Raw genomic sequence first — 7412 nt, 5'->3', positions numbered from 1 at the left:
ATTATATTTTAAGAGGTTAACCCCCTCAAACATAAACGAAAGTTTCACCAAACGAAAGATCTTTCTTTCGCCGTTAATTTGGTACCACTTTTGAATATGTGCGACAATTGGCGCAGAAACGATCGCGTGAAAAGAGCCAAAGGTGTATAATTTGGTTACCAAAATACGATCAATTACGATGAAAGGTGTGTGAATGTGAATCGATTTTACCTATACTTTCATTTACTCAATCATATTAAATTTGATATGCTCAGAAAGAAGAAGAATAGCGCTTTAATACTGAGCAAGAAATACGTTTCTGGCTCAACTGTGAAGAAAATGATGGCAATTATAAAATGCTTATATTTTGAGAAAAAAATCCACGCTAACGGCAAAATCGGGAGGTTTGGAGTAGCTAGTCATATCAGAGCAATTTTGGTATAAATGTTATCTTTGTTGTTTGGGGTGCTTTGCTGAAGGAGGGAATTTGGACCTTGCAGTGTGATACTTGTTTGCTGCGTGATAAATTTTGAAGCAGAAAGAGGAAATGTTCCTTCCTGTTAAAAAATGTATATTTTGTATGTTAAACGACTGCGCGATGATGTAAATGTGGTGTATGCGTCTGTGTGTGTGTTTTTGTGGGTGATTATATTATTTTCTTGCGAATCCTTGTTCTTTTTTATTGTTGTTGGGTATAGAGTAATTTTGAAATCGTCTTGAGTTTGTCCTTTTTGCCATGAATCTAATGTTGGTGTCGATATGATACTTTAGCAAAATTAATTGCTGATAGGTTCTTTCTTTCTTTAATTGAGCAAGATCCTTTTTTTTAGAGGTTCCTGTGACTTAAGAGTGCTTAAATCTAATCTTTAACTTAAAAGGTTACATGAACAAAAAAATAACCAAAAAAAAACAAAACACACCCCAACCAAAAAAAAACTGCAAGGATTAAGCCGGCAGGCACAAAAATACTTACATTTCACTAATCTGATGAACAAGATTTATATCATAATATTCTTGAACTCCTGCGTTAGGAAATTTAAACAAATTCCCAATGCCACTGCTTGACCTTGTGAGCATGCATTGGGAATGAGTTTGGATTTTCATATGCAGGAGTTCAAGAAAACTTTTGTTATACCTCAAATGACTCGTCTATATTGTTGTCTTGTCAAAAGTTCTCTTTTTAAAAAATTGATTAGTTCTCTAATCATTGATTTGACATTAAGAATTATTATTGCGGTTAAGAAATTTCACATCAAAATCTATTTTTAGTAAGCGTAAAATATTTCTTGAAATCCTTTTTTTTTTTTTACAAAGCATAACAGTAATAGGGATTTTCTCATGATATTTTTGCTATTATTGTATAGTGAAATCGGGTTTTTCCCAGAACTCAAGACATACAATTATTCCAATTTATTTACTTAATGATTTCAGTATTTCATGGCTTCAAGGAACACACTGGGACCTGTGAAATTTTTTAAAAATTATTTTTTTTTGTTCTTAATGACCTTGTGCCATAAGGCTGCTGGATCAACTTCTTCAGTGCAGGAGTAAGTATCGTACCAAGGTCCTCACCAAACTTAACTAGACTCCTCGAAAATGAATCCACAATATAGAACTTCTGTGGTGTTATTGATGCAACGCATTTTAGTATTTCCTTCAATTTCATTTGCTCAGTGCATGTGCGCGTATGTGTGTGCGTCTCATATACTTTTATTCTTAACTTGGCACAGCTGAAAACTTACATCAAACTGAAAGAGTACATTTTGTATTTCATTCCTCTTGATTCACAATCTAAATCATTAGTTACATGCAATAAAACACTTTACAGTGATTTCGGTTTATAAAGATCTGAAAGTGTACGAAACAGTGCCAGGCAAAGCAAGAAAGAAAAATATCATCGCAAAAAATCAGTCTGTGGTTCGATCCCCAGTCGAGTAAGACTGATTTTAAAAAAAAAGTTTTTTATACTTGTGTTTTTCTTTCTTGCCCTGTCTGTCACTGTTTCATACACACGTTTAGATCTTTATCTTACTCTTCTTACACCAGTGCCTACTCCCTAATTTGTCACTTTGATATTCTGGGTTTACTAGCTAGCATGGCCTCGGGGGGGGGGGGGGGGGGGGAGAGCTTGCTTTTAGCTGGATCAGGTTACAAGCAAAGTCGGGTTTAATTTTTTTTGTTAAGAGTATGTTCAGTGCTCATATTATACTAAAATAACCTTTTTCCTCTTAGTTTCCAAATGTATCCATACTTACTGGTATACACCAGATTGCAGCTTGGAACTCCCATTGGTGCATTGAAAAGTCACATTTTAGCTCTTTTTTTTTTTTGGGTAAACAAACCCTTTCTGTTCTGACGCAATCTTAGACAGCATTACACCGCAGATATAGCAGAAGGGATAAAAAAGCTTGTCATTGTTGCTTGGCCATACTTGCTTACTTTTACGGATTGTCCGTAATTGTTACAGAAATTAGGTGGCAATTATGGACTTATGAATGCAAGAAATACTACTGATTTTGATTTCACAGCAATTTGGTTGCAGTGTTGTTGAAAAATGTTCCCTTAAACGATTACCCTTAATGCCCAAGAAATTCCCTCACCCTTCATTAAAAACCACCTGTAACCACTGCTGAGTTTCCCAACCTGTCATCCCAAACTGCCTGTAACTGCCCGATAGAGATATGATTGCTGTATACCTAAAAATTGGTGGAAATCATTTTTAATGCAGTTCTAATCACTCCGCTTATATGCTACACAGTCCTGAAAAACAGATTTTTTTCTATAATTGCTCTGCTTAATCGCACTCCATCTCAGCTTAATCACTACACCTTGATTGCAGTGACAGCCATTTGAAATCGACGATGCTGTTCCCGTTTCACATAACTTTTCGGCCAAAACATTCGATCAATTATTTACAATGGACATCAGCGGTGAACTGACATCTCAGTAGCTGCTGTGCTCCGTTTAGCCACACAAAAGACACCACCTGGATAGTGAAGATGGGGATGAGTCATCGGAATTTGACAAACCACCGCTGACAAATGCTGAAAAATTTGACATGGTAGACAAATAATGCCGCTAAATCTAAGAACGTTTGACAGATGATCTACATTGGCGGGCTTGGAGACAAGGGTTTATAAACAGGTTGGACAGAATAGAAAGCAATCAATGCTTCACAATTATTGTTCTTACAAACAATAATGTCACATTTTGTTGTCGGTAAAACATGAAAAAGAAAACAAGAAAAAACCCCCCAAAAAATACCAAATAACCAAACAAAAAGAAATAAACGAAATAAATAAATAAATAGATAATTAATAAATAAAAGTTAAGAAACAAACATTCTAATGTTGAAAACCCAGAATGGAAGGTCCTACAAATGAATTGCACATGAAAGCTGGGGCTTAGATACTATTAGCTTCTCCGCTTAATCGACACACTAAGCCAAACTTCCTGGGTGGGGATCCTGACCTCCCATAGCGGGCAGGGAGGTACATACTGTCTTCTATCCCCTTATATGTTTTCCAACATGCTTTCTTTGTCTTGGAATGAGATTACTTGGTTTTTTCCTGGCCCTGGTTGGAGTCCTGGCTCGGAGGGAAAGTCAAATGCATAGTTATTGTTTTGGGAGATGATATTTTTTTCCTTGTAAATCATCTGTTATGTATTATTATATTTGTTATTTTGAATGAATAATGTAAGCATTTGAGTGTATTCCTCTTTGTTGGATTTTGTGCTTGTGTCCGGATGAGACATAGGTGATCTCAAACTAAGTAGGATGGTGGTATGCTCTTGGAATCGACATCTGATCCCTATTTATTCCCAGTTCCCCTTTGTCTTACTTTTTCTTGGGTGCTTAATTGTAATTCTAGAACCTTTTACTATCCCATTTTCTTCCTTTTTACTGGCGCTGATATAACCTAAGTGTGTTGCAAGCGCTGTAAAACCCTTAAAAACAAACATAAGCCAAACTCCCGAGGATGTGCGATTAAGCAGAGTCAGCTGTATTTCATTTTAGATTACTTGCAGATTAAGAAAATTAAATAAATCAAAAGTAGCTTTTTACATGGAGAAAATCTGTCAAACGATGTTGTTGCTTTTATTTTTTTTAATTTTACCAAAAAATTTACTCTAGACAAGTTATGGCATTTGATTATCTCAATTTCTTGTGGAATGACGTTTTAGAGGATGATAATGATGAGGACTGACATTGATATTACCACAAGCTTCTTTAATGTTAACCCAAGTATCCCTACTTTTAATTTTAAAACTTTTTCTTACTTTTTACTTTTTCTTCAAGTCCTTTTAATTGTCCATTTAGAATGTTTTTACTATCCAATTTCCTTCCTTTTTACTGGCACTGATATGACCTAAATGTTTGGCAAGTGCCCTAAAACCCTTAAAAACAAAAACTCACTTGACAGTAAATATACAAGGTCCATATTTATCTTTTTTTAAAACACAAAATGAATCAGAACACATGTTATTTATTATGTGATGTTTTTAATGTATTTACAAATTCTTACGGTTTTAAATATTAGTTTTTGCCATGTTTATATTTTTAAAAAGTTGCCTTATTTTACTCAATTAAAAGCCCAATGTGCATAATCATTAAATTTTTTCGTTCTTTGTTAGTTTTCACAAAAACTGGCTGGGTGGGGTTCCAGACCTCCCATCTGGGTGGGATTCATGACCTCCCATAGTGGGCAGGGGGGTAGGCTACATACTGTGTCTTCTATCCCCAAATATCTGTTTTCCAACATGCTTTCTGTCTTTGTCTTGGAATGAGATTACTTGGTTTTGTCCTGGCCCTGATTGAGACAAATTGATTCAGAGGATCATAATCATACAAACTCTTACAGTTGTGCATTGAGGGACAGCTGAGAAAAGAAGAAAAACATGCGCCACTTATTAAAAATCTGACTATAAGTACATTGATAGTGTGCTCTTGGAATCTTCCATCTGTTCCCTATTTGAACTAATCACCTCCGTCTTCCTTTTTCTTGGGTACTTTAATTGTAATACCCGAAATTTTTCTTATGAGCTTTTATATAGCCCAATATCCACTAAATGTGCTTAAAGCGCTTAACAAGGGGTCCCTGACCAACAGCAACAAGTAACATGTAGAACGAGACATGACGCCTGTCGGCAATATTACAATTTTTTCAGAGACAATGCTGTTAACGGCCAGGTACTCATTTTACACCCGAGTACGATGAGAATGTGAGTAAAGAGTGTTTTCCAAGGACTCAACTATGCGCCTAGCGAAGCTTGAACTCGGGACCTTCCGATCCGAAAGCGAGTGTCATACCAAAAGATCACATAGCAGCTTATATGGTGCTGATATGACCTAAATGTGTTGCAAGTGCTGTAAAACCCTTAAGAACGAACAAAACAAAAGCTGGACAAGTGATATCATAGCTGGTGTAAAGAATCCCTTGAGGGTGGGGCAATGTGGGCCACCCTTGTGCTAGTGGATTCTTTATCTCACTCTTTATCCCCTATATGTTTTCCTTTTACAGGTTACTTTCTCTAGGTGGGATCTTCTGATCTCTCATGGCAGGAGGAGAAATCACTTTTGCTTTGTCTTCTTCTATCCCCCTATACTATAACTGTTTAACCTTTCCGTGTTGCTCTCTGTCTTTGTTCTGGATTGATCATTGATATTGCTCTTTTTTTTTCTGGTACTGGCGGAATCCTTTGCTGAAAGGGAGGCAGTCTTCTTCTTCTTCTCCTCCTATGCCTGTTTCGAAGATGGGAGGTACTCGTCTTTTTGAGTTCCTCTAAGGGGCTGAAAAGTTTTTCATTTCATGTAGAGAAGTTGCAAAGAGCCATATCTCTTCTCTATGGGTTGAGTATTTTCTGCATCACTGCAGTAGGCTATATGCTCGGCATCTTCCTCCTCACCACATGAGCAGACCAGTGACTGTCAGTTTCATGCGTCTGTGCATATGCTTTTTTAAAAAACGTCTATTCTGGCCTGTCCTGAGGCGAAACAGGATTACTTGATCTGTCCCTCCAGGAAAATGCCATTTTTTCCCTCCAAATTATGCCACAAATTTGCCCCAAAAAAGTGAAATTATGCCAGAAACGACAAATGTGGTAAAAAAATGTGGAGATTTGTTGTTCTGCTGATGCTACTTGTACATAATATACAAGCAAACAATTTACATTTTAAAAGCAAGAAGGAGAAGAAAAAAAAAAGACTACAACAGAGATCTCAACTCAAAACATCGAGAGCCACTAAAATTTGTTGCAATCATCTGAATACCAAAAAAGAAAAAAATGGATATGAAGTAATGCAACAATTATTATTATTATTATTATCAGCATTAATGATAAATACTGTTAGGTATCATTAACATTATCATTCATACGAGATTTATAATTTATATTATAAAGAAACGTAATTTAAAAAAAATAATTAATCAATGTCTCTTAACCCTACAATGTTATCAGGCCTACCTTGTTACACACGGTTTTGTGTGTTCGTCAGGCTGGTGGATGTGATTATTTTACCTAAATGCCTAGCATCAATACCCACACCCATCATCCCGTAGCTTTGGCATCAGTCAATCATATTATGTCATATGCCAAGTAAATCGCTATCTGACTCAGAATTTTAGAAAATAAATATTAATAAATTTTTTTTTCTAATTTCAACAATTGTTGGGGTAGACACAGCTCTTTGCATCAAACTTATTGGAAATTTGACGCTGATCAAGAATCTGAAGACAAATCAGCGAAAATTCTAAAAAAAAAATTGCCCAGCTGGATTTTCCAGCAACTGTACGTCACTAGGCTTGTCCCCCTCACCCCCACCCCACCTCAGCCACAAATCGTATGCCAAGTGTTTTTTTTTTAATTGTCAAAACACCAATTTAAAGAAAAAAAAAGGTGAATATGCGGCAAATACTTTTCTTTCTTTTTTAAATTAAAAAAAATAAAAATAAAAGAGACAAAATATGTGTCAAAGACATGAGGAAGGCAACATTATGCGGATGCAGTGGCATTTTCCTGGAGGGACAGCTGATCATGTCTGGGCAGCATATGGTAATCATCTGAACAAATTTGTGTTGTATGAAGGCTCTTAATTATGCGTTTTGTCTCGCTGAAATTATGCGGTATGTTTTGTTTTATTTTTTTTGGCAGTTTTTAGTTTTAAATTATGTACTCATTTGAGTGTATCCTTCATAGCGATATCCTATGCTATCAGTAGGAAATATTTACATCTCCCAGCAAAAGACCACCAGCAGAGCCCAGTTGTCAATCTAAGACAAGAGCTTAAAGTTGCAAGGAAGGGACAAATCTTTGTTTTTAAGGGTTTTATGGCGCTTGCAACACATTAAGGTCATATCAGCGCCAGTAAAAAGGAAGAAAATGGGATAGTAAAATGTTCTAGAATTACAATAAAGCATCCAAGAAAAGGGAAG

This window comes from Berghia stephanieae, chromosome 2, assembly GCF_034508935.2.
Source record: "Berghia stephanieae isolate SIO BIC M18660-M18661 chromosome 2, UCSD_Bste_1.3, whole genome shotgun sequence".
Taxonomy (NCBI): domain Eukaryota; kingdom Metazoa; phylum Mollusca; class Gastropoda; order Nudibranchia; family Aeolidiidae; genus Berghia; species Berghia stephanieae.
Note: the sequence above shows the minus strand (reverse complement) of the source record.